The 24,083-nt window shown below is 38.2% G+C and overlaps 1 protein-coding gene and 1 pseudogene across 1 annotated transcript in view; one reads left to right on the forward strand and one right to left on the reverse strand.

The window, feature by feature from the left end:
* ENOX1 (ecto-NOX disulfide-thiol exchanger 1) overlaps positions 1-24,083 on the reverse strand; it is a 409,234-nt gene that overhangs the window by 165,564 nt on the left and 219,587 nt on the right. The gene's annotated exons all lie outside the window — the stretch shown is intronic.
* Positions 13,936-22,785, forward strand: LOC129393613 (large ribosomal subunit protein eL36-like; annotated as a pseudogene).

The raw sequence follows: 24,083 nt of genomic DNA on the forward strand, positions 1-24,083 counted from the left end.
CATAATAAGCTGAAACAATCCATCACCAGCAGATCTACACCATAAGAAATATTAAAAAGGAATTCCTCTAGGCAGAGAAAAATGATGAGCTGTAAATCTTGATCTACACAATGGAATAAAGAATATCGGAAATGGCAAATATATGGTTGAATAGAAAAAAACAATTTTTTACTTATTTTTGAACTCTTTAAAAAATAATTGCCTGAAAAGAGCAAAAATACTCACAATGTATTCTGGGTTTATGATATATATAGAAGTAAAATATATGACAGCAAACATAATACAAAAGTATATAGTTCTTACAATATATATGAAGAGATAAGCCAACAAAGGAGATAAAATTGAAATCATAAAGATACTAAATCCAAAAGGTGGCAGACAAATAGAAAATTGGAATAAAAAACAGAATAAATAAAATCAATTATTAAGATTGATTTTAACCCAATCACACTGATAATCATATTAAATATAAACAGTCTAAATAAATATCCAAAGGCAGAGATCAATCCAATATATCAGATTGGATATAAAAACTATATGCTACTTATAAGAAACTCACTTTTAATATGAAGACATAAATAAGTTAAAAATAAAAGGACTGAAAAAAATACACCATGGTAACATTAATGAAAAGAAAGCTGGAAAGGGGGCATGCTAATATTAGGAAAAGTGAATTTCAGATAAAAAATATATTTATGGATAAATGAGTCATTTCATAATGATAAAGAGGTCAATTTAACAAGAAAATATAACAATCCCAAATATTTATTCACTGAATAACAGAACTTCAACATATATGAAATAAAAACTAATAAAATGGAAAGCTGAAGTAGATGAATCCACAATTAACAGTCAGAAATTTCAACAACCCTCTCTTAATAATTGCTAGAACAAGTACATAGAAAATCAGTAAGGATATAAAAATCTAAATAATATCAACCAATTTGACCTAACTGACATCTATGGAGTACTTCACCCAACAAAACCAGAAAACACATTCTTCTCAAGATTACATGGGTATATTTATCAAGATTGGCCATATTCTGGGCATAAACCAAACCTTAATAAAATTACAAAAACACAAATCATATAAAGTGTATTCTGAGACCACAAAATAGTATTAAATTATAAAATAGTGATGAAAAATATCTAGAGAGTCACCAAATAATTAGAAAATAAATAACACATTTCTGAATAGCCTATAGGTCAAACAAGAAACCAAAAGGGAAATTTAGAAGTATTGTGAATTAAAATAAAAATTCATGATATGCAGCTAAAACAGTACTTTAAAAATGTTTAAGGCACTAAATGCTTATATTAGAAAAGAAGGTCTTACATCAATGACCATGGCTTCTATCTTATAAAAAAAAAAACCTTAAAAAAAAAAGAGCAAATTGAGCCTGAAATAAGCAGAAAAAAAAAATTAAGAACAGGAATTAGTGACATAGAAAAACTATAGAGAAAATCAATGAAACCAAATGCTAGTTCTTTGTGAAGATCAATGAAATTGATAAGCCTCCAGCCAGCCTTAGGCAGGAAAGCAGAGAAGATACAAACTGCTAATATTAGACATAAGGAATGTAACATAACTACAGTTCCCAAACATAAATATCAAGGTATATTACAAAAATTGTATGTCAATAAATTTAACAACTTGGAATAGATTTCTTGAAAAACACAAATTACCAAAGCTCATTGAAAGAAAAATAAATAATCTATATAGCCCTGTATCTATTAAAGAAGTAGACTTTGTAGTTACAATTATTCCCACAAGGAAACTTCATGCCTAGATGACTTTGCTAGAGAATCCTACTCTAGTAGAAGTTAAATCTTAAGGAAAAAATAATACTAATTCTACACAAACTCTTCCAGAAAATTAAAGAAAAGGGTATACCTTCCAATTTGCTTTATGATTCCAGCATTACTTTTGTTACTTAAATCAGATAAAAACATTAGAAGAAAGAAAAACTATAGACAATATTCAGCATGAATTTTGATGCAAAATTCTAAACAAAATTTTAGCAAATTGAATATAGTATAATGAATAATACATCATGACCGAGTAGAGTTTATCCCAGAGATACAAGGTTGGTTTAACATTAAAAAGTAATTCATGTAATTTACCAAAGTAGTAGACTAAAAAAGAAAAACACACACACACGATCATCTCAATAGATGCAGAAAAAGCATCTGATGAAAATCTGACATCCATTCTCTCAGTAAACTAAAAATCAAAGGAAATTTCCTCAGTAAACGTTATGTACTTTAAAACTACACATATGATCATACTTAAAATGGTATTTCTTCATAAGGTCAGAAACAAGGCAAGGATATCCACTCTATTTCTATTCAGCCATCAGGATATATGACAACATGTGTGACTTTCAGAATAACTATATTGAGTGAAAGAAACCAGAAACTGAGTACATTCTATAGGTTTCATTTACATAAAATTCTGGAAAATGCTAAATAATTTGTAGAGACAGAAGATCAGTGGTTGTCTCAGGATGGGGATGAGTAAGAGAGGGGGTCTGAGTAGGTAGGAGGAAGAGATAACAAAGGGAAGAGGAAATGTTTTGGTGTGGCTGATATGTCCATTATTTTGACTGTGATGATTTCACAAGTATATACATATGTCAAAACTTACAAAATTGTAGAATTTAAATATGTACAATTTATTGTATGTCAATTCATTAAAGCTATAAAATATAACAGATACTTTAGGTCATAGGTAAAAACGAAAACACTGCCACAGTGAACCAAGCTATATCCAGCCAAGGTCTTGGTTTCAACTAGGGAATGCATGATAGGAGGGCATGGTTGTCCTCCCTGGCATCAACTTAAAAGCATCAGATATGCATATATAAAGCTTTTTAGTTTCCTAACAAGAGATACTTAATAGATCTCAAATTAAACAAACACAGCCAGTTATATGCCAATTCTATAGTTTTAGAAGTCAACAAGCAGCATATTGGGGATTATGGATGAACTGAACAAAATCTAGTGTAAAACATGGTACCAGACCTCAAAGGGTTTTGAAGACTGTCGATGATTTGGTAGAGTGATGCTAATTCTCACTCTCAACACAATCCAAGCGAGGAAATTTCTCCAAAATCAGATAAAAACTTGCAGGGTTTTAGGTGTCATTGTATATCTGAATTTACTCCACAGAAATTCTTCTCCCAACTTGTTAAATTTCAAGACTTCTCCTTGGAGCCATGAGCAGAATAAGAAAAACACAGATGGCTCAACTTCACGGTAATAATGATTCAAGGCAAGCAAACCTTAAGCTGTTTATATTTCAGATTAAAATAGAATTGAGGAGAGAAACATCATTCTGGGTGCTAAAATGAATATTAAGATAAAGCTAGTGTAAGTATTATTAATATTGCACTATTATTATTTTGGGTTTGCAATCCATAGGAAATCCATGTATGCTTCTGTTTGCTTCCCTTAGAACTGGTATTTTAAATAAATTCTGCATGCTCAATAAATAGGGTCTATTTACTCAAAGGCGACAGACCCCATGGTACTCTCCACAAAGACTTCCCTCATGGCCTCCTGCTGCTGTTGTTTATAGGGCTGCAATTACAGAAAGGATTCTCAGCAAAACGAGCAATGACACCATTACCATCAACAGGAATTCTCCTGGCACTGTGGAGATACTTTATTGAAAGAAATACAAAGCCAGTGTGTTGCTAGTAGAATGCATGAATTTGTTGGGCAATGGCTTTCTCCTTCTGGACACCACCCTGCAGGTTAATGACTCTCAATTCTGAGCATCCTTCTTCTCTCCTTCCAGCAGGTGTTTTCACACCTTTCTAAGTTAAGTGTCCCAGAATGTAAAGGCTGCCACTACAGGGAGGCAGCAGGACACAATGCATGAGACTGATCGGCAGTGAAGCTGGACTGCCTATGTTCACATCCCGGCTGCACCACTCACTAACAGTGTGACTTCAAACAGATTACTTAGCTTCTCTGTGCCCTGGTGTGCTTATTCCTAAAAATGAAGTAATAACAGCACTGATTTCACTGGGTGAGGATTAGATAAGGACTGAGATGCTTAGAAAAATGCCTGGCACATACACAATAAATGCAAGCAATTATTATTATTAACACAGCTTTGTTGACACAATAACATTTGTAGAGAATGAATGACAGCAGCTACTCTAAGCTGCCTCCTTATGGCAAGCACAGTAGGAACAAGAAATAGAAATACTTCCTCTAACAATGCAGCAAAATCTTCTGGGAGAGAGAACCATACAAGACCAGCCTATCAAATAACAATAATTATATTAATACCACCCATTACTGAGTACCTTCTACACACTGCAGTGTGTAAAATGCATCTATATATTATCTTATTCATTCCCATAACCCCATGAATTAGATGATATAACTTCCATTTTCCAGATAACAAAACTGGGACTCAGAGAAATTAAATAATTTCCCTCAGTTCACGTGGCTGAGACAAACATTTCTGAATAGAACTACCTGGCTCTTAGCCAGGTTTTTCCGCTATGCCATGCACCTTTTCAACCCAAAAGGTAGTGGTGTGTTCTGAGCAAAGGCATTCAGGAGAAAACAAATCTGTCAGGAGGCAGAGTTTCCAACAGCACACTGTCTTTGAAACTATTAAAAGGATAGTCTTAAGTGCTGCTGGGTGAAACCTGTCACACCTGAACACAGAGATAGCAATCCTCATTGCTGGGTCATCTCTCAGTGGCAGGATAATACACTTGAAAGGATGATCAGTTGTTTCCCGGTTTTTTCCTTGGCCCCTACTAGGTACCCTGATTCAAACAAGGCTGTTCATTGGTTACTTTCTCAGAGAAGGATATTGTGTAGAAAGCTCAGGGAAAAAAAAGTGTGTGGTATGTTGGCATCATGGCACTACTGGAACTGGAAGGGCTGTGACACTGGGATCTAGTGGAGGGTGCCCTGCTTTCTGGATGGCAGGGAAAGGTTCTCTGATGCTTAAATGAGTCCTTTTTTCTGTACATTTGGGATATTTCATAATTAAAAATTAAAAAGTATCTATAAGCAGGAGAAAATTTTATCTTATAATATCAATAAATAACTCTTAGAATACTCTCAAGATTAATTTTGAGAGGAAACTTATAATCATTAACTTTTATATTGAGTAACAATTCTATAAAAACACAACAGCCTAAATCAATTCAAACCTTAAAGTAAAAATGTTTGCAACATATATGACCTATTTTGTAAAGGGGCAGAATCCACAACAAAGAACCCTAGTAAATCAACAAGAAAAAAAGAAAATGTTTCAACAGATAATAAGTAAAAAACAAAAGGGAAATTTAAAAGAGAAGAAATAGATATGGTAAATTAAGATTTGGAAAAGTTCAAATAAAAACAAGATATTTTTCACGCATTAGCAAACATTTAAAGAAACAATAATAGTAGTTTCGGTGAGAATTTGAGGGCTGGGCTAACAATATGTGTAGCTAGCATTCAAAAGGTATTTATTGACATGAGAAAATTTTGCCATTTTTTCTTCACTGGTAAGAAAAAATGATAAACAACCATATGTTTGGAATGATATCAAGTTTTTAGGATTAAACACATTTGTTAATACATTTGTTGAAAAAGAAATTGGAAGGAAATACATCAAGATACAGGTAGTGGTTATTTCTGCATCTTCAAATGACAATTTTTGCTTATTTATACCTTCGTGTATTCAAATTTTTATAATAAAATTACGTTATTAAAACTTTCCTTGGGGCCGGGCACCGTGGCCCAACTTGTAATCCCAGCACTTTGGGAGGCCGAGGCAGGCAGATCAGGAGTTTGAGACGAGCCTGGCCAACATGGTGAAACCCCATCTCTACTAAAAATACAAAAATTAGCTGAGTGTGGGAGCCAGTGCCTGTAATCCCAGCTACTCTGGAGCCTGAGGCAGGAGAATCAATTGAGCCTTGGAGATGGAGGATGCAGTGAGCTGAGACTGTTCCACTGCATTCCAGCCTGGGCGACAGAGCAAGATTCTGTCTCAAAAACAAAACAAACAAACAAAACTTTCCTTGGTACATTTTAGGTTCTTAAAACAACAACAAAAAAAACTCTTTGATGGCAAATGGAAGAGACAGGATTCATGTTACACATCCCTCTGTGTCCTTACAGGGATGTGCTGAGGATGTATGAAATTTCTTTGTAACAATGTTGTCGTTGTTTTCCCAAGAGCATTATTTAAGGAGAATGGACAGGTCTATGGGAAAATTTAACTTTATATAGAATGATTTTTAGGTCTAAAAAGTCTAGTTCAGCCTGGGAACACTCTTCTATGATAAAGGAATGAAAACAAATCACAATATCATATTAAGGTGATTTTCCTAAGGAAATAATGTGTTTGACAGCTGCTCCCCATTCAGTGTATCTGTAAGTGAAGAAAGTCAATTGAAACTAATGTTCACCAAAGACCACTTTTAGCCACCCATTGTTGACTTGGATGTAAAATGGTAAGCATTGTGTTTGAACAATTAAAAAATCAGAAATAAAATTACTTTTTGATATTAGAATCTAAATGGTCCGAGAATATGATTGTCTTGGGGATTCTTTTTGAGAAATTAATTTTGACACTTCACTCACTTTATAAATAGAAATTTCTCCTTGGTTGTTTTCTTAACATGTTTAGAATTGATGCTAACACACTTTAGTTTATTCATTGCAGCCAACTTTTGACAACAAGCTTTCAAATTCTGGAGTTTAAATATCAAAACTTGACCTGGTAACATTATAGAAAAAAGCTAGTGGAACACCTTTAAAAAAATGGAATGTTGAAAAACAACTCCAATTAATTTAGAAATGGCAGAGGAAAATTATATGAGAAGATTTAGAGTCCTCTAAAGCAAATGATTTATTGAAATATTTTTTCCCACAGCAAGTATTAATAAGTACCTTCCATATGCCAGGCGTTGTTTTAGGAACTGGAGACGCAACTTTGAACAGGACAGACTTGCTTCTTACTTTCTGGAAGCTTACCTCCCAGTGAGGATTGATAGACATAATCAAAAGGTAAAGAAAGAAGTTACTTTCAGATTGTGCTAAGTGCCACTTACAGGGATGTAGGAGAGTTACCTGGGGTGAGAGAGGAGGGAGGAAGCCGTTTGATTGGTTAAGATGGTCTGTCTGGAAAAGAACTTTTGAGTTCAGTTCCTAAAAACAAGGAGCTGGCCTGTGGTGGGAGGATATGGAGGAGGAGATTATAGGCAGAGGGAAGAGAGGGAGCAAAGGCCTGAAGGCAAGAGCAAGCCTAGTATGTTTCAGAACTAAAAGGAGGCCAGTGTGGACAGAGCCTGGTGGGTAAGGGGTACAGTGACAGATATGAGATTCAACAGGGGATTCCCAAGGGCCTCCTCATCCCCACTACTCAACTGGATAACAACTGTCTTTTATGCCTATTGACTTTCTGCTTGAACAGTCATTTAAAAGTGTTGAAAGGTGAAAAAGAAAGGTTTAAAAATCTCTGTAGTTTTAATTTTATTCTGATTGCTAGAGGATATATATAAACATACACATGCACACACACTTACATATATATAAACATATATACACATATATGCATAAACATATAAATATGTAAATGTGCACATATATACATATGTAAATACATATATATACATATATAAACATTTATAGATACATATGCGAAAACATAGACATATACATAACTAGTGTTTTCGAACATTTGACAAGGATTCATACTAGAGAATCAGTGGCATAGAAATCGCAGTATAGGAGGTAAAATTGGATATTAATGTTTGGAAGTACTTCAGACTGCTCAGGAAAAGTTAACCATAGGTGGGTGGAAGCTTTTCCCCAGCTGGAGAAGCTCAGTATGTCAATGAAACCGGAGGTTACTAATAAAAACACATGAATGACATGAACAGGTCTATTCTGAAAATAGCAGAGTTGGAAAATGCTAACATTAGAGACAGAGTCAGTAACAACAATGAAGCCTGCCAGATTGGTGTCACTTAAGAGACATGATCTAAATAGAAAGAAACTCAACCCATTGCATGAGGATGCTTAAGTTATTTTGTTTGAAGAGAAATTTATCTTGCTCAGTGGAATAAGCCAGAAGACTAAACAGGAAAAGACCATTAGGGAAAGATACCCAAAAAGCAAATCAGAACAATATGAATAAAGTAATATCTGAAAGTCACCTATATTAATAAATTTGGTTTGCCTGTTCAGAGTTCTAAAAATGACTTGTGAGGGGAGAGTACAGTGTTTCTTTGTACTCCATTACTCTTTGGGGTAAAACCTGTTTGACAAGGAGCTCAGTTCAACATGACTGACAGTATTAATCATGCACCAATATGTGGCTAGCACTGCACTAGGAAGTGTCTCTGCTCATAAACAGTGAAACCTACTAAAGAGAAAAGGCATGATGTTAACACCACCTGGGATGTGGAGTGTATCCATTTCACAAAATCCTATCAGCAGAGCAAATAATGGGAACAAATTGACTACAGGCCAGGGTCAAATCCTAAGGTAAAAGCAGTAACTGCCCTCGGGTGGGTAGGAGAGAGCATCTCTGAAATTGGCCAGAGCTACCAGGGAAGGCTATTAGAATGAAGTGGGACTTGAGGCTGCCCTTGGAGGAGCTGGTAAAATTTTGATAGGTGGAGAGGCAGAGGAAGGTGTCTCTGAATCATTAGCAGCTGAACAAGAGCTGTTCAATCTTATCCAACCGTGAGTCTGGAAATACTGCCTAATTATTAACTAGCAGGTGAAAAGAACAGAAAACAAACCACTGGTGACACTGCCAGGCTTCCATCTGGCTGTGGTATCATTAGGAGGCCCTTAAAGTTATAGTTCTTGGGCAATAAGAAGGCAGCATCTTTTACTAAATTAACAAAATTAACTTACTAAATAACAAAAGTAATTTTAATTACACCCAGATTTAGCAGGGAAAATAAATAGCAAACATTCAAGTAAGTGTCTCTGTTGATAAGAATATAACTAGAAACACTCTTTTGGAAGTAATTTTGTGATGTCTCAACAGTAACTAAACGACCATGTCATCTGTTGACCTGGCAATTGACCTTAAAGAAATAGTCCAAATGGGAAATAAGAAGTCAAAGATACTAACTGCAGAGTTATTGATACTATTGAAAAACTGGAAACAGCTCAAAGACTACCAACAGAGTAGTCAAAGTAATGGAAACAGATGTGTGATATCATTCACCCATGGAGTTAGTAAAAGTTAAAATTATTTTAAATAGCCCCTGTTGGTGTGAGTGTAAAATGAGTTTAAATTTTATACAGGGCAATTTTGGAAATATCAAAATTTAAAATATGCATTCCTCTGAATCAGCTCCAGAAACGCTGAGAAGGGATCAACAGTTAAAATACTTAATCCACGTAGAGGGCTTTACTGACTCCAAAACATCTCCTTATTTCCTTTTTTAAAAATGACATTATCCACAATACATATGATCTTTGAAAGAAAAGGAAGAAAGAAAGATAGATATTATTGATAGTCCCATTTTCTAATGAGGAAACTGAAGGTCAAAGAGGTAAAGGAATTTAACTTTCTCTAGCCCTAAGTTCATGTGCCTGAAAAATCATGATGCAACTGGTTGGAATTTCACAAGACTAAATACAGTCATCTTGTTTAAGTGAAAATATCTCTTGATTTAGATACAGAACCCCATTTCATGGAGCCAAGCCAGTAGGGTCTAGGGAAACAATGGCTGTCCTATTCTTCCCTAGTGATGATAACACTGCTTCTACTACACTTGACAGAGGGGGAGAAGGAGAGAACAAAAAAAATTTTTTGGTCTTCTGACCTAGCCTGTATGAAAGAACAAATAACTTATGTGCAAATATAAGATACAGTGTGAGTGCTGAAAACAAGCTAAGGATTATGAGAGGTCTATTATCTACATGTGTTGTATATACTTGGAGAGCACGTTTGAATGGGGGAGGTGCGGCATTATTTCACAGCAGGAGAAATAATCATTCTCATCATTTCTAAAAGCCAGGCAGCCTTCAGTCAGTTTCACAATAATCAATTAATTAGCTAAAGTAAATATTTAGAATGAGTTACAGCACAAAGATATGAAATCATGGCATATAAATGAGCTTTAGACATGTAAACTGACTCTTTAGGAGGAGAAATTACTCAAGAGGGAGAAGTGGTACTGCACCAGATGGCTGTGTCTAATAATAACTTCAATGGACACATATGATACTTGTTTAATTATTTATCAAGGAGAATGCCTGCAAAAATTTAGTAAGTTTATAAAATTTTTGGCAAGTACAAGACTGTGTCAGCCAATAATGCATTTTGAGTTTAAAATGCTCCCTCTTGGTGGCTTATTATAATACTTAATCCTAGACCAAGGATTCACCATTTTTCTGTCTCAGTTTCACCATCTGTATTAACAACTGAAAAACCTTTACCCAAATCACGGAGTTTGGGACTCTTTAGGACTTTACTTTTTATATTATCCCCTGAATCAAATACTTCTTCCTACTTAAACCATTTCCAAAAGTGTACCGTCATATCCTAATTGTCTTAATTCTGTCTCATTGCCATTTCCCCCTTAAGTTGCCTCACAATCTATCTGCCTGACTTCTAGACAAATAACTTCAAAGAGTTGTCTATAGAAGGTTTCTAGTTTTCTTTTTCATTTCTCATTATTCTCTTTCATTTCTTTCTCCCTCCCTCCCTTCCCTTTTTTGGTTTTGTTTTTGCTTTTCGAAGGAGGGCCAATTTAAAAACAAAATGAAAAAAGCACATCCATTACTATCTGAAGGCACTGGCTACTACGAATCCCTTTTCTTTGTGCAGCCCTTTTGGCTTTTTGCAAGACCTCCCTATGTACCATCTCACCCGTTCCTTATGATATTGTTCAACCTTTAACCCACTGACCTGCCTTCTATCCCCACAGCTCCCTCAGAATGACCCTTGTGAAGGTCACCAATGAACCCGGCCCCCATTGCAGTCTTTTAACTTTGCCCCTCAGAAGTAATCAATCATGCCGGCTACTACTTGGCTGAATATGTGACTTGGATCCCGTAACGTTGCACACTTCTCTTTTTCTTCTAATTTTCTGACTACTCATTTCCTCTCAACCCCCTTTGCTGGCTTATCACCTTCTTCCTAAGCTATAACTGCTGGAAGTTTTCAAAGCCTACTGCTGTTCCCTCTATTCTCTTTATGCCATTTCCCTCATGCCCATGGTGCCAGTCATGCTGATGAACACAGATCTCTCTGGATGTGATTATCACTGGCCCACCCATCTCTTACTCCAGACCCATATATCCCTGTGTCTACTCAGTATCACCACTTAGATATCCCACAGGAGTTCCAACCCGGGAAGTACCAATCTGAGTGCATGATTTCTCCCTCTATTTGTTCCTCCTGTGTTTCTCACTTCATAAACCCATTTACCCAGTTGCTTAAGCTAGAAACTTGGCATTCATCTTGATTCTCTCTCTCTCACTCCCCTGTCGTCTAATCCATCACAAAATCCTAAGGCTTCTACCACAAAAGCTTATTCCAATTTGTCCTTATCTCTCCAACTTCACTATCATGCCCCAAGTCAAAGCCCTACTCACCTGGGACCTGGACATGTGTGGCCTCTTAACTGATTCTCTTGATTCTATTCCTACCCTACTTCCCAAATCCATTCTCTTTTAACATTAAATTCAATCATAGAATCCCTCTGTTTCAGGGAATGAATAAATAAATCACCTTCAATCAATTAATTTTAGAATTAAGATCAAACCCTTTCCCAGGACCTGCAGGGCCTCTAACAACCACTTTGAGCTCTTCACATAACCAGTTCCACCTCAACCACCAAGCTGGTTGTCCAGGACTTCTCCAAGCGAGTCAAGCTTCTTCTGCCTCTGGGGTCCTCTTCTATGCTCTTCCTTCTCCACTTTCCAGAGCTGGCTCCTTCTCATACCTCAGAATCTCAGTTTAAATTTAGTCTCCACAAAGACACTGTTCGTGGTTACCTGAAGATCCATGGTAAGTTCCCCCTTATGGTCTATTATTGCAGCATTGTATTATTTCCTTTATAGTAATCATTACCATTTCTAATGATACGTTCATCAATTGGTTTACTTGTTTACTACCTGTCTCCACAATCAGAATATGAGCTCCATGACAGCAGGAATAACTTTAGGTATTCACAATAAAAGATGGTTAATAAATATGGGAGTGAAGGAGGGATACTACTAAACTATGACATTAAAACTAGTATGAGGCCGGGTGCAGTGGCTCACGCCTGTAATCCCAGCACTTTGGGAGGGCGAGGCGGGTGGATCCCCTGAGGTCAGGAGTTCAAGACCAGCCTGGCCAATGTGGTGAAACACCGTCTCTACTAAAAATACAAAAAATATAAATAAAAAAAATTAGCCAGGCGCAGCGGCAGGTGCCTGTAGTCCCAGCTACTCAGGAGGCTGAGGCAGGAGAATCATTTGAACCCAGGAGGTGGAGGTTGCAGTGAGCCAAGATCACGCCATTGCACTCCAGCCTGGGCAACAAGAGCTAAACTCTGGAGGAGGAATGTAATATTAATTCAAACACCCATTTTTTTTTCTTGAGAATAAAATTTTAGTTTCAATATTTTCTATATATTTTGGTTTCATGTTTACATACACATTTAAAATCATTAATATGTTTTTCTTTAAAAGCTACTGATTTCCTTATGAATTTGTTTTTTTCATTCAAAGTGTAAAATGAATGACTCTCATTAGATGTGTTTTGAAGAAATATCTTTGCTGTGTTCTTTTCTCTGTGTTCAGCCACGAGAAATTGGTGTGAGGCTGCTGGAGTGGGATGGGTCCCTATCCTGACAATTATAAGTCAGTATAAAAAAGTCTGAGGCAAAAGCAGGCATAGCTCTGTGGGCATTTCTGATATTTTACATTAGTCATTAGAAATAATTCATATAAAAAAGGAAGATGACCAATAATAAGAGAAAATAATGTGAAGCATTGTATTTTTTAATTGCTGCTCGAAGAGAGTTCATTTTCAGCCAAAACACAATAGTACTTTGCTCCTTTGGCTAGAAGTACAAGTGATTCCAAGAAACTTAAGTATTCTCAGAGCTACCTGCTATGGGTATTTAGGCCTAAGTCCTGATAAAAGGTAATCACAAGCTTTTAAGAAAGGTATTTTTTAATTTCTTCTTTTCAAATTGGAAAGAAAGTGGGCAAATGGTTTGTAGTGTTCTAATAAAATAGATTAGATAAAAGGGGCAAGAAATCACAGGCTAAAGTTTTTTTATTCAATACATATTTATTGAATATCAATGCATAACAAGAATGGTTCCAGGAGGCATAAGAAACACAAAGATGAATAAAATATAGTTCTTCCCATTAAGAGGCTCATCATTAGGCAGAACATACAGATTAGATAGATGGATGGATGGATGGACTAACGACAGGTGGGTGGATGGATGGATGGATGGATGGGTCAATGGACAAATAGATACAGCATAAAGAGAGGATGAATGATTAAGCATGGTCTTCTAGCACAAAGAAAGTTACAAGAATTATACATGAAACAAGGAATAATTGAGACTCTATGAATGTAAAGAAATGAATGTAGTTCATTAATTTGATCCATATCTCAGTTGCCTTACTGATATGGTTTGGATGTATGTCCCCTCCAAATCTCATGTCGAAATATGATCTCCAGTGTTGGAGGTGGGGCCTGGTGGGAGGTGTTTGGGTCATGGGAGTTGATCCCTCATGGATAGCCCCTTCCTATGGTAATGAATGAGTTCTCACTGTTATTCACAGGAGAGTTGGTTGTTTAAAAGATCTTGGCACCACCTCCTCTCTCTCTTGTTCCCTCTCTTGCTATGTGGGCATACCTACTGCTTTCTACCATGATTGTAAGCTTCCTGAGACCTCATCACAAGCCTAGAAGATGCAGGTGCTGTGCTTGTATAGCCTGAAGAACTGAGACAAATGAACATCTTTTCTTTATAAACTGCCTAGTCTCAGGGATTCTTTTACAGCAATACATAATGAACTAATACACTTGTGCAATATCAATAGGCTTTTCTTTTAATATCTACAAAATTCTTACAGAGAATGAATGAAAAATGAAGTCTCCTCTTGAACAGCCCAAGGTTAGGCTGCTCCTGTATGACTAGCCAATTTCATTGAGTGAAAATTCAATGGCATCCCAAACTTGGCATGTTCTTCATTAGGCAAGGAAAGGAATAAGCAAGAGTGCCTGGAGTATTTCTCTCAAATCTATCAAAAGTGGAGAAACCAGTCAAGACACACTGTTCTGTAGAACTAAACAAGATAATCTCCAGACCTCTGTCTCCTTGTCCATAATATGAAAGTGCTGTGGCAGCCAATGATGAGCAGCAGCCATGGCTCTGCATTACTCCGGGGCCCTGGGCCTCAAACAAGGGCCACGAGGTGACCAAGAACACAAGCAAGCCGAGGCACAGCCGCTGGCATGAACATCCCACCAAGCACACCAAGTTCATGGGAGATGTGATCTGAGAGGTATGTGGCTTTGCCCCATGCAACATGCCATGGAGCTGCCACAGGTCTCCAAAGACAAACAGGCCCTCAAATTCATCAAGAAAAGGCCAAGGAGGAGGAAGAGAGAGGAGCTGAGCAACATTCTGGTCATGGCTTCCATGAGGAAAGTGGCTGCCAAGAAGGACGAATTCCTCCCCTCCCCACAAAATAAAACCTTTACAGGAAAAAAAAAAAAAAAAAAAAAAATGCAAGGGCTGGACCAGATCAGTGTTAGCAGAAAGATTAGCAGATAGATTTCTTCACATATGAACTGGTGTTGGCTCCTTGGAGTGCTATGTTGCAATGGAAGCACACATTCTACCTCAGTAGCAAGAAGGCCCTCTGATGGACTAGCAACATCTGCCATGAGCATGGGAATAGCGTGACACATTCACTACTGTGGGGCAGATCACTAAGGTTTAAATGAAATGTTATCTCCAGGGCCAAGTGCAGTGGCTCACACCTATAATCCTGGAACTTTGGGAGGCCAAGGCAGGCAGATCACTTAAGCTCAGGAGTTCAAGACCAGCCTGGCAACATGGTGGAACCCCATCTCTACTAAAAATATAAAAATCAGTCAAGTGTGGTGGTGTGTGTTTGTAGTCCCAGTTACTCAGGAGACTGAGGTAGGAGGATCACTTGGATAGCTTGAGCCTGGGAGGTCAAGACTGCAGTGAGTCGAGATTGCACCACTGCACTCCAGCCTGGGCACCAGAGTAAGACTTTGCCTCCAAACAAAACAAAACCAGCATGAGATATTATTATCTAAAGTCCTTTCAAACTCTCAAATCTTATGATTTCCACTAACATTGAGTTGGTGTGATTATCTTCCTATATATAGTGGACAACATATCACAATAAATTCTTAATTATCCATACTTTCGTTATTTTTGCCCCAATGTTGCTTTCATTCTCATGAATGTGATCCGAAGAAACACAGCCTTATCCACAAGCATGGAGCCCAGCAGGAAGCTGTTTAAAGCAGAATACTTTGTTTACTCATTCAAAGAAGCCCATGCCACATAGTCTGCGATGGGCTCAGGAATAGCAAGAGGTTTGCCAAGGTGATGCAGGTGAGAAAATACGCATTTCTTGTTCTTTCCTGCTCATATTTCCACAAAGTTTCTTTACAGAACTGTAAATTCAGAAATCAGATAGAGCCATGATGAAAACAATTACAAATAAAAACAAACGATGGCCACTTATTTGAGATTTCAGATAGCATGTACCCCGGTTACCTCTTACTGATAAGAAAATCTCTACTTGGTGCTGCTCTTTTCCGAAGATTGCTTGAACTGACACCATCTAATCGCTAGCATCTAAATTACTATTCATTTTCGTGTTTATCCTCTGGTACTGGTTACTCAGCAGATGCCACTGCTACGTCAAAAGCCCGGAAACTGGCAGGAGAATGTCCTTCCTTTTCTTGCTCCTTGTTTCTTCAAAGTCTAGCAAGATTTGAGTTCCTTACAATGATTCTCCTGCATCACTCACATGGCCGTATGTGTGACTGACTCGGTAGGAGCTCTCTGCATCCATTAAAGACCAGATATACAAACAAACAACATCATCTCCACCAAAAAGATTACCTTAATTTTTTTCTTTTTTGAGACAGTTTTGCTCTTGTAGCCCAGGCTGGAGGGCAGTGGCAGCATCTCGGCTCACTGCAACATCCGCCTCCCGGGTTCAAGTGATTCTCCTGTGTCAGCCTCCTGAGTAGCTGGGATTACAGGCACGCACCACCATGCCTGGCTAATTTTTTGTATTTTTAGTAGAGACACGGTTTCACCATGTTGGCCAGGCTGGTCTCGAACTCCTGACCTCAGGGGATCTGCCCACCTCAGCCTCCCAAAGTGCTGGGATTACAGGCGTGAGCCACCAGTTCCGGCCAAGATTACCTTAACCACAGGAGATACTCTTCCTGTGGTTCCTGTTAAAAGTTACCATGTTGCTTTATTCCTTCCAGATATTAACCAGATGTTAGTCATTTTACAATTGTGCATATTAATGTCTTATGTTCTTGATTTTTAAGATTTTCCCTCTAAGTCTTAGAAAGTCAGAGCTTTAAGGGAGCCTGAATACCTGTCTTTGACAGCTAGGCACCACAAGGCCCTCGAAATCTGTGCAACTTGCCCATGGCCACTTCGCCACCGTGTGATAGAGCAGGGTAGGAGCAACACCACCTCTCCAGGGCCCATGGCCCTGTGCTTTCCTCTTGCCATACTGAGTGGCTTTTCCTGCACTTTCATGCCCTTTCCAGTCTTCTCTGGTGGGTGAGGCCTGCTGCACACTGGGCTCCTCTGGTGCCCCTGCAGAATCTCTGGCCTGCCCCTCTCTTGGCGAAGCCCCAGCAAGGATGACATAGAAAATTCAGACAAGGATGAAGTCATCGTTTTCCTCTATTATTTTTCTAAATTGCCTTTTTCCTACCCATGACTAGGCAGTATTTCCTCACAGCTGGGGATGAACAAATTCAAAAAGATGTTCTCAAATACATGGTTTCCAAGAGAGGCCACTAAGTGTTGAAAGTATAAAATGAACATTTTTGAGTGATTGCACAGTTCATGAAAATGTCTCTGGTTAGAACCTCATCAGCAGTGATTCACTCTGTGCATAGGGTCCCCATGGAGACTGGAGTCACCTCACATTAGGGTATTGAGGCTCATTTTTCCTGCTGAGATGGAATAAATGGCTAGGATGCATTAACTGATGGCGGTCACAAGGGTCCCATCCAGTGAAGTGAGGAATATTTCTTTAAAGATACCCTTGTGGTCAGAAAGACTTACTGAACTTTAAGACTACCATATTTCTCCTTCCCTTTAAAGAAAAAGAGTCCTTTTGCCCTATAGGCATAAACATTCAGAAGTAAAGCCTCAAGGTCAAAATTATATCTTCTATGATAGATAGCAAGATAATGTCCCTGTTAAAGAGGAAAATATAGTTTATTACAGTTCAATCATGTTTTTCTTGATGCCCAAAACATCTTTTTCAAGATAATAACCAATTAAATGAGATTATATACCGTGTGTCTTAGTCTATGGGAAGCTTCTGCAACAAATACTACAGACTAGGTAGCTTATAAACAACAGAAGCTTATGTTTTGGAGGCTAAGAAGTCCAAGACCAAGGCACTTGGAAGATGTGCCATCTGGTGAGGACCCACTTTCTGGTTCAAAGACAGCCTCTTCTCATTTCATCTTTACATGGTGGAAGCAGTGAGGGGGCTCTCTTGGGTCTCATTTAAAAGGGCACTGATCTCACTCATGAAGGCTCTGCCTTTATGACTTAATTACCACCCAAAGTCCCCATGTCCTAATATCATCACCTTGGGGGTTAGGATTTCAACATATGAATTTGGGGGTATGCAAACATTCAGACCACAGCACAGTGCTTGAGCATAGCAGACACTCAATACATGAGTTTTAATTTGTATATGCAACTATGTTTTAGGTACTTTACAGCTCAACTACTTTTATTTAAAAATTTTTCAGTTTTAAAACTGCATCGTAAGTAAGACCACAGAAATGTAGCATCAGACAAGCTTCCCTGCCCATTCCAAGGCCAGATGAGGATTTTTTTGTTTGTTTCTCCACCAGCCAAGAACCTGGGGTGCTTCAAGGACTCAAACTTTAGTTGCAGTTTCCAGGCCTCATGTTTTAGAAGGTCTAAAATAGGCCCAGAAATCTACTTTCCAGAGGATGCTGAAACAGATGACCTGCAGCAAATACTCTAATATAACTGACTCTTGAAGAACATGTGTTTGAATTTTGAAGGTCCACTTATCACCAATTTTCTTCAATAAAAGTTATACTAAGTATGCCTGCCTCTCCTGCCTCCCCTTCCATCTCCTTCATCTCTTCCATCTCTGACACCCCTGAGACAGCAAGATCAACTTTGCCTTTTCCTCCTCCTCCCAGCCTACCCAACGTGAAGACGAGGAGCATGGAGACCTTTATGATGATCCACTTCTGCTTGATGAATAGTAAATGTATTTTCTCTTATCATCTCTTCTTTTTTTTTTTTTTTTTTTTGAGACAGGGTCTCTGTCACCCAGGCTGGAGTACACTAGCACGATCATGGCTCACTGTAGCCTCAATCTCCCAGGCTCAAGCGATTCACCTGCCTCAGCCTCCTGAGTAGCTGGGACTACAGGTGCATGCCACCATGCCCCACTAATTTTTTTTTTCAGAGGTAGGTTTTACCACCATGTTGGTTAGACTGATTTCAAACTCCTGGACACAAGCAATCCACCTGTCTCGGCCTCCCAAAGTGCTGGGATTGTAGGCACTGGGCCCAGCCCCTTCCTTATCATTTCTTAATAACATTTATTTTTCTTCTAGCTTACTTTACTGTGAGAATATAGCATATAATACACATAAATATAAAATATATGTTAATCAACTGTTTACACTATTATAAGGCTTTTGGACAACATCAGGCTACTGGTAGTTAAGTCTTGGGGGAGTCAAAACTTATATGTAAGTTTTTTACTGTGTGGGGGTGAGCAGCTCTAATCCTGGCTTTGTCCAGGGGTCAGCTATAGTGTCACAGAGCTATGATTTGTGGGTGTGCACTGGGTACATGTGGGTGCCTCCATATGGCTTGCAGAGGATGGTTGTCACTTCTCCTCCAATAGGAGATGTCAGGACAAGGGGATCATTTTCTACAGGGGCCAAGTCTTCTCTTTTCATTCCCTTAAAACAGAAAGTCATCCAAGGTCACTCTTCTCCCCTTCCCCATGCCTTCCTAAACTGCTCTCCAATGAGGGTAACACAAACTAACACATTTGATCCCTATAATATGTACCACACTTCACCGATTCTAGAAAAGGTAACAATTCTCTGATGATGATTATTCCCTCCTTCTTTACAGACAAACTCAGAGAAGTTAACTAACTTGCCCAAGTTTACACAGCTAAGGGAACAAGCCTGGATTCAAACCTAAGACCTCAGGCTCTAAAGCCACCATCTGTCTCTTGCAGAGACAGTTCCTCAATGTTGAAGGAAAAATTTTTTCTCCTGAAAGACCACAGAAAGGATCCCCACATACTGCTGTAATAGGCTAACGCCCCTCTGTCCTTGCACTTTCCCATCTTTCCAACCCTCTGCTTGCCATCCTCAGCTCTGCCCATCCAGCCACCCCTCCACTTTCTTGCCTCATCAGCCCACCCCTTTTTCCATGGCTCCACTGCCACTCTTGTAGGAGTGTGTAGTCCAGCTCTGAAATTACTCTCCTGAAAATGCTCATGCCTTCTTTGTGCCCTTGTCCTTTCATTCTCACCACCTGTTAAAATCCAACCTTGGATAAACCCACAGAGAACTTCCTTCTCTGTGCCTGCCTACTGGGAGGACACAACAGTGCTGGAGAAAACCACGCAGGGCTCTCAAAGAGTGTCCAGACATCTTACCATATTTTTCTGGTCAGCTTCCTGTCTCTCCCCCAGTGAAACCTTCAAGGGTTCTCCCTTCTCTTCCAACCTTCCATTCCTCATCAGCCCACTTATCCTCAGCAGATGCCTGTCCTTTTCTGAGAAATGGAATCCATTAGCCAGGAACTCCCTCCACCTGAGTTACCAAATCAGCAATCCCACCTGCTCTGCATTCTGGACTTCCCATGCAGGACGTACATAGGTTGACTCAAGTCCATCTCATTTGTGTTAAACTTTAAAAATTCCAAGTTTCTGTTTTCTTTGAGAGAGTGTTACTTGCTTTCAGACTGCAATGTATATATTCTCTCCCATACTGATGATCACTTTTTGGTTATTGTCATAAACCTGAGTGCATGACCACCATGGTGTTATTCATAGAAGTCTACTTGATGTTACTAAGTTGTTCCTGGTTCAACTTTAGTACAATATCTAGATCACAGGACCCAGGTTCGAAAATGGAAATCTGCAGCATTCAAGGACAATAAAAAGTGATGTGCATAATAATTACATAATTGAAATCTTTAAATTTCAATGTAATACAAATAAATCTCTATGATTCGCCCCTACCCCCACCACTAATGATGTCTTTCCACCCAAGGTATTTATTTTTAAAAACAAAAGTGTAAAGATAGAGCTGGCCTTAGGCAAAAAACGTAGGAGACTTTGCTTTAATCATTTGCCCCCAAATCCTAATATAGTAGAAACACTTTAGGCAGATAGACCTGGTTATCAATTCCAGCACTGTTTCCTTCCAGCTGAGTAACCTTGGGTGAGTTAACTCACATCACCTAAACTCAGTTCCCTCATCTATAAAATGGGGTTAATAATATTTAGCTAGCAGAGGATTCAATGATGCAAGATATTTAGAGTATTTGGCACATATTAGGTGCCAAATAATTATAGGTTTTATTACTATTGTTTTTAGTGTTCCTAGTAAAGTCACTCATATCATAGCCCCAGATCTTTAACTTCTTATATCCCTAGGCAATACATACATTCACTTTAAAAAGACTTTGTCTGTAAACTTCTGCTTCCAGCCACCAGAAAGTAACAAGGATAGAATTTATTCTCCTACTTCAAACAACTCAAAAATCAAACAAAATATATGAAATGATGGTTTTCAGATACTGTACAACAAGAAGTACAGGATAGTGATCATTGAGAGACGGGAAATAAATGAAGTGAAACTTATGATAGTCCCAGTCACTGTCTAGAAGGTTTCCAGGGCTTAATGCAAGGAAGAGAAACCAGAACAGAGCCTGAGGTCTGTCTGAATTAGACATCTGGGGAGACCAATGCCCCTGGAAATTTCAGGGCAGAGTACAAGAGAGGAAGGAGCCAATCAGAGAGAGAGAGCTTTGGAGATCTTCAGAGGTCCCCTCAGAGTCTGTGGCTGCATGTTGATTAGGAGAGACGGAGAGGAAAGTGCGAAGGCTGGGGCAAAAGCCACAGATGGAACCTTTCTGAAGCTCACAAAGGACAGGGAGTAGCTCAAGTTCTCAAGATCCAGAGAGAAGCAACCTCGCAATATGCCAGTAAAGAGTTCCCAGAAGTGTTTTGCCTCAGAAACCGGACGAAATTATCTCCAGTCTAAAAGCTGCTTAGATACATTAACCCAAGTATAAAATCAAAGCCTTGAGAGAATCAAACTGTTTCCAAGGAACTTGACTGCATCTCAAAACAAACAAACAAACAAACAAAAACTTAAAAATATTTTAAGGAAGACAAAAAAGGAAAGAAAAAAAAATCCAGCACCTGACAACATAAAATTCACAACATCTGGCAACCAATAATAAATTAGTAGGCATGCAAAGAAACAGAAAAATAAGACCTATCATAAAGATAAAAATCAATCAAGAAAGAGATTCAGAAATGTCACAGATAATAGAATCAGTAGATAAGCACACTAAAACAGCTATTATAAATATACTCCATCTGTGCAAGAAGGTAGATGAAAGCATAACCATGATAAAGAAAGACAGGGAAGATACATTTTTAAAAAAGAAGGAATCTGAAAATATAATGCTCAATTATGATAAAAATAAATCATGGATGTCAAATAAGGGGGCTGGAGGTCATAGTTACTCTTCATATCTAACTGATTGAAGATAGAAAATCTATAGTTTAGACAGTCTAAGGACCAAGTATAAAAGTGACTTTTCCAGGTATTATGCATTTTATGTAATTATTTATATAAATGAACCAAATTACATATTCATTCAACTATATAGTTACCAAGCACCCAGCTTTAATGATAGAGGAAATACAATGATGATTAGCTACAGTTCTTTCCCATAGAAGAAGTCCAGCACAGTCTGTTAGACAGATGATAGAATAATTATATTAGCACATAAATGACATGTGCTTACAATTCAAGAATGCAGTATGTAACACACTGTAAACTATAAGGCAGGCTGCAGAATAATAAAAGGAAATAAAAACAAACAGTGGATCTGGAGCAGAAGTCCCCTATGCAATTAATCCATAGTTACAAATAAAAGACTTTGACATTAACCCAATGCAAAAATCCAATATACAATAATTCACATGCATGCACGCACATATATACACACACTTATATCAGTATAGGAACACTCAAACTCATTCTAATATGGGAATTTAATTGTCTGGCTTTTCTTTCTATTCTCTGCTGAATTAGAATGTCCACTCTGAGCAGAGGATGCATTTCCCAGTGTGGAATGCAAATATTTTCCCTCAGCTTATTGGGCTGTTAAAGATACTGAAGCTTCTCTACTCCAGAGGAAATCAAGAAAATTAGGGAATGTATGTATTTGTGATATATACACATACAAAAATTATATATTGTAGATTATATATTTAATACATGTACATATGTCAATACGCATTCAATTATTTAAAAATATCTCTCTAGTTTTAGTCTAGTGAGTAAGAATGTGGCCACCATAGTTCTAAAGGCTAATGAGTGGTACATATACCAGAGTACAACAGAGCAAATAAAGATTAAGCTAATCAAGAGGTGCAAACTAGAATAAAATTTAAATATATATGTATTTGTTGTAGTATACACAGGATGAAAAAATTTTTACATTAATAATTCAGAAGAGGTCGATCTAATGCTAAGCAAGTAAATTTACCTTATTCATTCCATGGAATAGAAAAGTGACTATATTATATTAAGCATTTAACAAAAGTTTGTAACATCTCTAGCCAACAAGGATATAGGCTTTTGTCATTTGTGGAGAACAATCTTTGATTTGCTTTAAGTGATGTCAGTTACCTTATATAGTACATGGGATAGGCCAAAGCAAATCTTTTTTGGAAACAGATTTTACACATTCTCTTATCTCTAGAAATACTGTAAGACAGGCTGGGTGCAGTGGCTCACACCTGTAATCCTACCACTTTGGGAGGCTGAGGCAGGCAGATTGCTTGATCAAGCCCAGGAGTTAGAGCCCAGCCTGGGCAACATGGTGTGAATTCCCATCTTTCCTAAACATACAAAAATTAGCTGGCACACACCTGTGGTCCCAGCTACTCGAGAAGCTGAGGTGGAGAATCACCTGAGCCCGGGAAGTTGAAGCTGTAGTGAGCTGTGATCAGGCCATTGCACTCTGGCCTGGATGACAGAGTAAAATCTTGTCTCAAAAAAAAAAAATAAATAAAAAGAAAGAAAAAGAAACAAAAGAAATATTGTAGACACACACACATCAGCTTAGCACTAGGATGCAAGTTGCAGGACAGCATGTGTAGCGTCTATGGCAGTGCCTGCACATGGCAGGTGCTCCATATTCCAGTCCCACTGGATATAACTAGGCCATCTACCTCTGCCTCATCTAACTCTGCCATCCCTTTTTGGACAGCAGCATTCTAGATATAAACCCAGCCTCCCCTCTTGCCATTCTTCAATGCACTCTCTATAAAACAAGTCAGATGCTTTTTTGTTAGCAGAAATAAACAAAAAACACGAGTCACAGGTCACTTATCTCCTTAAAACTTCAGTAGTTTGCACTTCAAATAAAGTCTGTACTCCAAGCTTTGGAAGGCATGGTCTGGCCCCAGCCTATCCTACCAGACTTGTGTTAAGCACCAACCTGCCAATCCCACTCCATCCCAACCACCACCTCTGGCCCACATACACC

This window comes from Pan paniscus, chromosome 14, assembly GCF_029289425.2.
Source record: "Pan paniscus chromosome 14, NHGRI_mPanPan1-v2.0_pri, whole genome shotgun sequence".
NCBI lineage: Eukaryota > Metazoa > Chordata > Mammalia > Primates > Hominidae > Pan > Pan paniscus.